The 10,764-nt window shown below is 38.9% G+C and overlaps 1 protein-coding gene across 5 annotated transcripts in view; it reads left to right on the plus strand.

Annotated features, from left to right (window-relative positions):
• The window catches only part of rc3h2 (ring finger and CCCH-type domains 2), a 125,702-nt gene that overhangs the window by 32,470 nt on the left and 82,468 nt on the right, over positions 1–10,764 (plus strand). For 4 of the 5 annotated variants that reach the window (XM_043720115.1, XM_043720120.1, XM_043720116.1 and 1 more), the window contains exon 2: positions 8,144–8,230. The gene's annotated coding sequence lies outside the window, so the exon portion shown is untranslated. The remainder of the gene's footprint in view (positions 1–8,143; positions 8,231–10,764) is intronic. The other variant, XM_043720119.1, reaches the window with a different exon arrangement.

A 10,764-nucleotide genomic window follows, 5' to 3' on the forward strand; every position in this document is an offset into this window, starting at 1 on the left:
GAAGACTGAGATGGGATCTGATTGAGACATATAAGATTATTAAAGGATTGGATACTCTGGAGGCAGGAAACATGTTTCCGCTGATGGGTGAGTACCGAACCTGAGGACACAGCTTAAAAATACGGGGTAGACCATTTAGGACAGAGATGAGGAGAAACTTCTTCACCCAGAGAGTGGTGGCTGTGTGGAATGCTCTGCCCCAGAGGGCAGTGGAGGCCCACTCTCTGGATTCATTTAAGAAGGAGTTGGATAGAGCTCTCAAAGATAGTGGAATCAAGGGTTATGGAGATAAGGCAGGAAGAGGATACTGATTAGGAATGATCAGCCATGATCATATTGAATGGCGGTCCAGGCTCGAAGGGCTGAATGGCCTACTCCTGCACCTATTGTCTATTATCTATTGTCTATAACCCCACTGGTTCATAGGTAGTCAACCTGAGAAATAACCCCTTATTCCCACTACAGTGCCAGTGTATTGGCTGGCATGTAGCTAGGCCACTTGAGTGCTGACAGCATGTGATGTGCTTATTTAAAGAAAAACATACTTTATTTATTGTCAGCTTACAAATTGGGCAAGAGATTCGGAGAATTGAGGAAAATCTTTTTGTTTAGATAAGTGATGATGACCTGGAGCATTCTGCAAATGGGCATGATGTATGTGGAAGTAGTCAATGATTTCCAAAGGAAATTGGATAGGTACTTGAAGGAAATTAGCTTTCTGGAGTACTGGGATCAAGTGGGGGAATGGGACTGATTGGATTGCTCCTTGGGAGCTGGCAATGACTTGTGCTGTAAATGACTCCATCATCTTTTGGATTTCCAGTAATGTGATTGTGATTGTGCTGCTGTAACTCAAATCCACTGGATTGTTACAGGACTGGATTGTTCTGTAGCACCATTTCTTTTGGTTCAAAGTCACAAACTAACTTTCAGAATTTGGTAATATTAGTTCTTACAGCTAATATTAGATATGTAGCTTAAGTGTAGAGTACACTTAAACACAATACACAATAAAAGCCATTTTGCACCTCTTTACTTTCAAATTTTTAAGGTTTATCAATGTTTGGGATACCTGCAAAGAATTGTTTTAAAACATAACTCTCTTTTCCTGGGCCCTTTTTCACTTATGCAAAATCATTTGTTAATCATCCTGATCAGGGATTTAATTATATATCCTTGGAGCAAGTGGGATTTGAACATAGGCTTCCTGGCTCAGAGGTAGGGTCATTATCACTGCACCACACAAGCTGTCTCCTTATTCTTGCACTAGATGAAAGAAAATGTTCATCACCTGATGAGTTTTTCTTTAATAACTTGCATGCAATCCATCTTATCTTTTGTTTTATGACATAATTGTAGTCAACAATATGAACTTTCTGCACTTTAACATTTGCATTATTCCTTCTAAGCTCCAAACAAGTATGCTGCTTTTTTAAAAGTTTGACATCCTTTCTGTATTGAAATTGAGACTCTATTTCCTGGAATCTCCTTTATTTCCTGGAATTTTAAAATTGTACACTTCCCTCCCTCTGCAACCATCATTTGTTTAATACCCAACCACCTCATTAACAACAAATCACAACTTCAGTATTTCCTTCAGCTCTTTCAGTCTCTCTAATCTTGGTGGTGTCCTGCATTGAGGTTTAAACATTCATACTAAGTTTGTAATTGTCAAGGAATAAAATTGCTTATTAATTCCATATCCTGTAAACTTGGTTAATTCTGAATATAAATTTCCACATGCTTTCCTTTTATTGGTCAGAGCATTGAGTATAGGAGTCGAGAGGTCATGCTGTAGCTGTATAGGACATTGGTTAGGCCAGTTTTGGAATATTATATGCAATTCTGGTCTCCCTCCTATAGGAATGATGTTGTGAAACTTGAAAGGGTTCAGAAAAGATTTACAATTAAGAATACTTAAGAATTTTGAACTCCATGTGAAGGATGTATCATCAAATAAATACACTATTACATACAACAGATATTCATAAAAGTCATGAAGTAGTTAGGTTACATTACAGAAGCACAAATCCATATATTGAAAAGGTTAACAGATTTTTGTCTGAGTTTAAGAAATACTTCCTCGTTATAGTGTACATATGAATGGTAAAATGCAATACAAAAATCTTCTAAAGGAAAGAAAATATGCACAGAACAGCTACATATAATTGTACAATTTATGATGACAGATGCATTACAGTGCACACTGCAAGCATTATTTCTGGAATTTATGGTACATAGAGTCATAGAGGTGTACAGCACAGTTGCCAGTATTGAAGGGTTTGAACAGGCTGGGGCTGATTTTACCTGAATCATTGGAGGCTTATGGTGACCTTTATGAAGGTATATAAAATCATGAGGGGTCTGGATAGGATAAAGAGACAAGATCTTTTCCCTGGGAAGGGGGAGTTCAGGACTAGAGGGCATACTAGGGTGAGATGGGAAAGATTTAAAAGGGACCTAAGGAGTAACTTGCTCATACAGAGGGTGGTGCATGTATGGAATGAACTGCCACAGGAAATGGTCGAGGCTGGGACAGTCGCAACATTTTAAAGGGCATCTGGATGTGTATGTGAATAGGAAACATTTAGAGGAATATGGGACAAGTGCTGGCAAATGGACCTGGATTAATTTAGGATATTTAGGCATGGGTGAGTTGGACCGAAGGGTCTGTTTCTGTGCTGTACCCCTCTATGGCTCTATGTCTCATAAATTCCAGAAATAATGCTTGCAGTGTGCACTGTCTCTCACCACACACAAATTATACAACTATATAAGACTATAAGACATAGGAGCGGAAGTAAGGCCATTCGGCCCATCAAGTCCACTCCGCCATTCAATCATGGCTGATGGGCATTTCAACTCCACTTACCCGCATTCTCCCCGTAGCCCTTAATTCCTTGTGACATCAAGAATTTATCAATTTCTGCCTTGCTGATCTGTGTATAATTTCTTCCCTTAAGAACATTTTTGTATTGCATTTTACCATTCATATGTACACTATAACAAGGAAGCATTTCCTAAATTCAGACAAAAATTTGTTTACCTTTTCAATATATGGATTTGTGCTTCTGTAATGTAGCCTAATTATTTCATGACTTCTATGACTATTGTATGTAATAGTGTATTTATTTGATGATACATCCTTCACATGGTGTTCAAAATTCTTAATTATTTTGAGTCTAAGTATTGTCCATCAGGTTCATGAATACATTCATTGGGTTCACCAATATTCTTAAAATCAAGATTCTGGTCTGCTTTTTTATACAAATATACCTATTTTAGGGTTGGGAGGGGGTGGATGTTTGCTAAATAATAGATTGCCAAAAGCTAGAGGGCATGTCCATTTGCCCTTTAGAAAGTCATGCAGACCAATGACACTACTCAACATTCCAGCTAACATACTGTTTTCCAACATTAGTAGTTAGTCTCTAGCATACAACCTGCATACAGCATAAAACACCTTGTTTAAAATTTGAACAATTTTTAGATTACTGAGGAGAAAGTGAGGTCTGCAGATGCTGGAGATCAAAGTTGAAACTTTATTGCTGGAACAGCACAGCAGGTCAGGCAGCATCCAGGGAACAGGAGATTCGACGTTTCGGGCACAGGCCCTTCTTCAGGAAGGGCTTGTGATTACTGATGCAATAGTCAATGTTTAAATATACATGAAATTCCAATCCAGAACTGAGAAACAATAATTTGAATCTCATCTCAGGCAGGTATTTCCACTAAAGTTACAGGCAGTTTGGCAATTCAGAAATTCAATTGGATAAACTGAAGATTGTGCTTAGGCAAAATGCTATTTGGCAGGAAAAAAGCTTAACAAGTTGTATGCCTCGGATTATACTTGGTCCTTTATTTTATTTCCTAAATGCTGAGGTTTTGGAGCAATCCTGATTTCCTTCACATCTGTCAACTGGATTGTAAGCAGTCATAGATCATTGAATTTGGCTGGGCTGCTTGAGAGCACTGTTAGTAAAACGTTTTGTATTTTAGGTTTTATAAAAAGGGGTAGAGATTACAAGAGCAAGGAGAATGTTGTGAACTTAAAGAAGACACTCGTTTATTCTTGGCTGGAATGTCGAATCCATTTCTGAGCACCACACTTTAGGAAGGATGTAAAGGCAATGGCCCAAGTACAGAAAGGATGTATGAGAATGGCACCAGGAATGAGTAATTTCAGTTATGAAATGAGAAGAGAATCTTGAGAGAAGATAGTTTGGAATATTCAATATCATGAGGGGTGAATATAGAGTAAATGGGAGAAACTGTTCCCACTCGCAAATGGATCAAGTATTAGAGAGAGGGTGCAAATTTTAAAGCAATAGACTAAAAAACCAAAACCAATATGAGTGGTCAAGGCCTGGAATGCATTATATTATTGTGACTGAAGCAGTTTCAACTGGGCATTCAAAAGAGAATTATTTTTCAAATAACCCTGTAGAGGATAATGGGTGGGGAGGTGGGTGGGTGCATGGCGGTAGTGGAAGTAGGAGAGTGGAACTAAGTGACAGTCTCGAGCTGATGCAAAGTTGGTAAACTGAGTGACTGCCTCCTGCACTGTAATAATTATGTGAAGTTATTTGCCCAAGTGTAGTTTGAGTACCAAGGAATTTTAATGGCACTCCTATATGTATAATATATATTTTTGTGATTAATTGTAATTTGTAAATTGCATCTGCTTTGTAATTTCTCTGCTGTTGCAGCTGTTACCACATAAGAGATAGTGTGAATGGACCAGTCTGTCATTGAAGTTTGTTTTGCCATTCAGCAAAATCCTGGCTGATCATTTGTCTCTGAAGCACTTCTCGTGCACCAAATCCTAAGATTTTTGGATGTTGAGGGAATTGATCATTTCCGACTTGTTTGTACTTGACTGAACTTCCATATGAGAGAAAGTTTTCATTAAAGTGCCAGAGGCTGGTGGGCAACCTGAGAGGAGTATATAAAATTGAGGCATGGATAGTGTGCACAGTCAGTCTTTTTCCGCAGAGTGGAAATATCAAAAACTAGGGGGGGAGGAGAGTGTAGGTTTTAAAGCGAGAGACGGAAAGTTTGATTTTGTTTTTTTACAGAGAGGATATTAGGTGCCTAGAATGTGCTGCTAGAGGAGGTGGTAAAAGTGGAAACGTTAGCAAAGTTTGAGGTATTTAGACAGACACATGAACAAGCAAGCTATAGAGGGATATGGACCATATGCTGGCAGATGGGGTTAATTTAGAATGGCATTTTGCTTGGTACAGACATGGTGGGTTGAAGGGCCTGTTACTATGCTGTACTGTTCCATTTTCTAATTCCAAAGCTTTTCACAACCTTGAGTGAACAGTTTTTTTTCCCCCTCGGTGCAGTCTTAAGTAACTAGCACTTATTTCTGAAACTGTGATCCCGAACTCTTGACTCTGTAGCCTAGTAAGCCTATAAAGAATTTTATCTGTTTTTTTAAACAATTAACTTCCATTCTTCCAAACGCTAGGATATTTGGGTTGTGTTACACACCTTCCAATCTTCAGAAGCTCTGAACTTAGAAAACATGGGTTCAGTCTTGTGAGAGTTATAATACTGGATGAGAAATACAAGGTCTGACCTTCTAAGCTAGAGATTGATCATTCAAATCGTACCTTGGCGGTTTGAATTTCCTTTTTTTCTAAAAGATCTAGAAAAAAATCTGGTATCAGTAAACAATGACCATGAAGCTGTCAGATTGATATTTTTAAAAAAATATTAATTTTATTAATGCTGTCTAGGAAAAGAGACCTGTCCTGGTTTGGTCTATAATAATTAATTTCAGTAATAGTTGCTTTTTGCAACTGCAGGAAATGCCAAATTCAAATGCCTGTTTGTTGTTCTTATACAAAGACTGTAGAACTTTTTTAGTACCTACATAACTACGAAAAGATTTTTTAATGAAGAAAGTATATTTTTGCATTTTAAAAAAAAGTTAACTTTTGCATTACATCGTTAAAAACTGAAAGAACTGTGGATGCTGGAAATCGGAAACAGAATTTGCTGAAAAGGCTCAGCAGGTTTGGCAGTATCTGTAGAGAGAAAACAGAGTTACTGATTCAGATTCAGTCATCTTTCTTTCGAAAGAAACGTTAACTCTGATTTCTGTTCACAGATGCTGCTAAAACTGCTGAACTTTACCTGCAATTTCTGTTTTTATTTCAGTAATACATCAACTGGTTAACTCTTAATTGGTTGTTCAAAGTGACTTTGCAATTCCTTCAGTTGTATCAGTAGAACACCACATAGACTGTAATGACTTAAAAAGAAAAAAGACAATTTTGTCCTCAGGAGAACAAAGGTTAAGCGAACTTTAGCCTTTCCACATCTGAGCATTGCATTTTCAAAATCGCTGTTTACTTTTAATGCGTACTGGTTTCCTTCCTGCCTTCTAAAATGGCACACAAATTTTACTTCAGCAAGCACGAATTTCCTTCACTTGCTGTACATGTGCAAACTACTAACTTGGAACAAGAAATTTCTGGAATCCTTTGTTTATTAGCAACTAAAGCAGGGGATGAAAATTTCAAGATCCTTTTAGCTGTATCATTTCTATTGTCAACAGGGCATCTTAATTAAAATGCCTTTTTTTGGAGCCAGAATCATTTTGAAATAGTCTTTGACCATACGTTTTTTTGTTCAGTCTCCTACTATTGAACAATTATGTTTGTGTTTTCAGTAAATGATTCTGACCCATCTTGCTTTTCAATCTCAGACCAAAAATTAAACAGCAATCCTTCTTTTAAAACATTCGAAGATGCTTCTTCTACATGCTGCTTTTTAACAATGTACATTAATGATATAGATGAAGGTATTAAAAGTAATATTAGCAAGTTTGCTGATGACACAAAGCTGGGTGGCAGGGTGAAATGTGAGGAGGATGTTAGGAGAATACAGGGTGACCTGGACAGGCTAGGTGAGTGGACGGATGCATGGCAGATGCAGTTTAATGTGGATAAATGTGTGGTTATCCACTTTGGTGGCAAGAACAGGAAGGCAGATTACTACCTAAATGGAGTCAAATTAGGTAAAGGGGCAGTACAACGAGATCTGGGTGTTCTTGTACATCAGTCAATGAAAGCAAGCATGCAGATACAGCAGGCAGTGAAGAAAGATAATGACGTGCTGGCTTCATAACGAGAGGAATTGAATATAGAAGCAAAGAGGTCCTTCTGCAGCTGTACAGGGCCCTGGTGAGACCGCACCTGGAATATTGTGCGCAGTTTTGGTCTCCAAATTTGAGAAAGGGCATTCTAGCTATTGAGGGAGTGCAGCGTAGGTTCACGAGGTCAATTCCGGGAATGGCGGGACTATCTTACACTGAAAGATTGGAGAGACTGGGCTTGTATACGCTTGAGTTTAGAAGGCTGAGAAGGGATCTGATTGAGACGTATAAGATTATTAAAGGATTGGACACTCTGGAGGCAGGAAGCATGTTTCCGTTGATGGGTGAGTCCTGAACCAGAGGACATGGTTTAAAGATAAGGGGTAGGCCACTTAGAACAAAATTGAGGAGAAACTACTTCACCCACAGAGTGGTGGGTGTATGGAATGCTCTGCCCAGAAGGCTGTGGAACCCAAGTCTCTGGATACTTTTAAGAAAGAGTTGGATAGAGTTCTTAAGGATAGTGGAATCAAGGGTTATGGGGATAAGGCAGGAACAGGATACTGATTGTGGATGATCAGCCATGATCATAATGAATGGTGGTGCAGGCTCAAAGGGCAGAATGGCCTACTCCTGCACCTATTGTCTATTGTCTACGTTAAAGCACTTAAATAATTATTCTACAAGACACCTACAGACTTCGGATTGAGACTGACCCTGTTCTGTGTCCTGAATGTTATTGTTGAAAGTCACTTCTTGGTACCTGATGATAGTGATTTTTAACTATATGGTAGACCTTCTGAAAATAGATCACTGACATCACTAACCCAAAAATTTCCTGCCCACTTACATCAATTTAATTGAAATAATTATGCAAGTTACGGACAGATGGGTGAAGTATTTATTGAGGGTGGGAAAGAGAATACTTTTTGAGAAATTGCTTGAATATTGCAGATGTGCTGTACATCAAGGAATTGCTGAAATCATGGACTGTTTTTCTCTCCTTAAATATGTTTTCTTTCCTCCTCTTAGATTTTGCACCCTGTGACCCTGATGAAGGGAGATGGGAAGGAGACCTGGTCCAAACCTTGGTCAGTGCCACTTTGTAATCATCCCCAGGTGATGTCTAAGGACTCTTTTTTTTCCTTTTCCTCCACTCCCATGTATCTCATTGACATCTGCATGATGACTTACTTGTATTGAAAAATTACTGCCAAAAATCTTATTTACTGAATCAAAAAACCCAAATAAGACAATATTTCCCATCTCCACACCATGTCACTGTGTGTGTGTGAAGTAGTCAAATACCTAATGATTGAAATGAACAACTCTTGGTTTAGATTTGTTTTACATAATTTGTCATAGCCATAACACCACATTAGGCATAACTTGACTCCAGTCCATACCAACCCTCAGAGTACAAAGTTAAAAATCACACCACACCAGGTTATAGTCCAACAGGTTTAATTGGAAGCACACTAGCTTTCGGAGCGACGCTCCTTCATCAGGTGATTATCACACAATCACCTGATGAAGGAGTGTCGCTCCGAAAGCTAGTGTGCTTCCAATTAAACCTGTTGGACTATAACCTGGTGTGGTGTGATTTTTAACTGGTTGATAGGTGTGCTTGCATTGTACCACAACCTACTTTTCAGAGAGCAGCTTCCTAAACTTTAAAGTATGTATTCTGATTTAACTGCATGTGAAAGATTGATAAGCTTTTGAGTATTGATTAAGCTACCATGTGGTTAGCATACCTTCCAGGTGTGAAATGTTCCGCATTCACAATATGGTGTTAGAAACTAAGGGTGATGAAACAGTCAACAGAGAAGGGAATTTGGAAGATGTGGCCAAATAGGCTATTTAAAACTGATGGTGGGTCTGATATGGAGATCTTGGCTCTTAATCAAATATCTCAATCTCTTAGCTTAGTTTTAAATATGGATAGTAACTTAACAGCTGGTTTTAAGATCTGGTGTATAGTGATTTTTATCCATTGCTGTATTTTTCTTCTAGGAGTTGAATACTTAATTCTTCGGACTTGCTATATATAGCTACTCCTAGGTTTTTGTTACCTTTTCATTTTATTTCTAGTTAATAAACTATATATGTGGCTTAAAAACAGGTGAAAAAACAGTATGATATTTTATTACACAATAATATTGTCCAGAGTTAAGCTTTTTCTTTTACAACAGCCACAATCTACAGAATGAAATGCAATCTTAGTGTTGAAACAAACTAATGAACTGCTTGTGCTTCAAGCAGGGTATGTGTCATAGAGTCAGAGATGTACAGCATGGAAACAGACCCTTCAGTCCAACCCGTCCATGCCGACCAGATATCCCAACCCAATCTAGTCCCACATGCCAGCACCCGGTCCATATCCCTCCAAGGAGAAAGTGAGGTCTGCAGATGCTGGAGATCAAAGTTGAAACTTTATTGCTGGAACAGCACAGCAGGTCAGGCAGCATCCAGGGAACAGGAGATTCGACGTTTCGGGCACAGGCCCTTCTTCAGGAATATCCCTCCAAACCATCTTCGCTTTCTTCACTAAGTATGGTTGTATAAATATTCTTGGTTACTCATTTTCTAAAATTGTGGGCAATCTTCAACAGTACTGACTCTGAAAATGTCTGTGTCAAAAATGAAGCATCTTTTTGTGCAATAAATTGTAGTTTTGACAGTGATTGTTTTGGGGTGGGGATTCATTTGTTAGTGTAGGACAAAATTCTTTTTAAAAAAGCTAAAAGTAAGCTTAGTGATGTAGAACCAAATGGATCAGATCTCTGCTCTAAAGTCCTGTCATATCTAATCATGTATGTTGGTGGATAATTAAACAACTGACAAGAGATGAGGCTCCACAAATGTCCTCATCCTCCTTAACAGGGCAGCCCAGCACAGTAATGCAAAAGACAAGACTGACGTATTTGCATCTGTCTTCAGCAGAAGTGCTGAGTGGTTGCTCCATCTCTGCCTCTTCCAGGCGTCCATGGATTACACTAGTCTTCATCCAATGTAATTTGTTCCGTATGACATAAAGAAATGACTGAAGACACTGGATACTAAAGAAGAGTTAATGAGAATTGGGAGGAAAACTCTTCTGGTTGGAGTCCCGTCTAGCAAAAAGGAAAATAGTTATTGGAGGCAAATCATTCAGTCCTAGGAATTCTCTGCAGGCGTTCCTCAAGATAGTGTCCTAGGTCCAGTCATCTTCAGCTGTTTCATCAATGACCTTCCCTCCATTGTACTATCAAAGATGGAAATAGTCATAGAGATGTACAGCATGGAAACAGTCCCTTCAGTCCAACCCATCCATGCCGACCAGATATCCCAACCCAATCTAGTCCCAATTAGCAGCACCCAGCCCATATCCCTCCAAACCCTTCCTATTCATATACCCATCCAAATGCCTCTTAAATGTTGCAATTGTACCAGCCTCCACCACATCCTCTGGCAGCTCATTCCGTACACACACCACCCTCTGAGTGAAAAAGTTGACCTTTAGGTCTCTTTTATATCTTTCCCCTCTCACCCTAAGCCTGTGCCTTCTAGTTCTGGACTCCCTGACCCCAGGGAAAAGACTTTGCCTATTTATCCTATCCATGCCCCTCATCATTTTGTAAACCTCTACAAGGTCACCCCTCAGCCTCCGA

Source organism: Chiloscyllium plagiosum, chromosome 30 (genome assembly GCF_004010195.1).
Source record: "Chiloscyllium plagiosum isolate BGI_BamShark_2017 chromosome 30, ASM401019v2, whole genome shotgun sequence".
NCBI lineage: Eukaryota > Metazoa > Chordata > Chondrichthyes > Orectolobiformes > Hemiscylliidae > Chiloscyllium > Chiloscyllium plagiosum.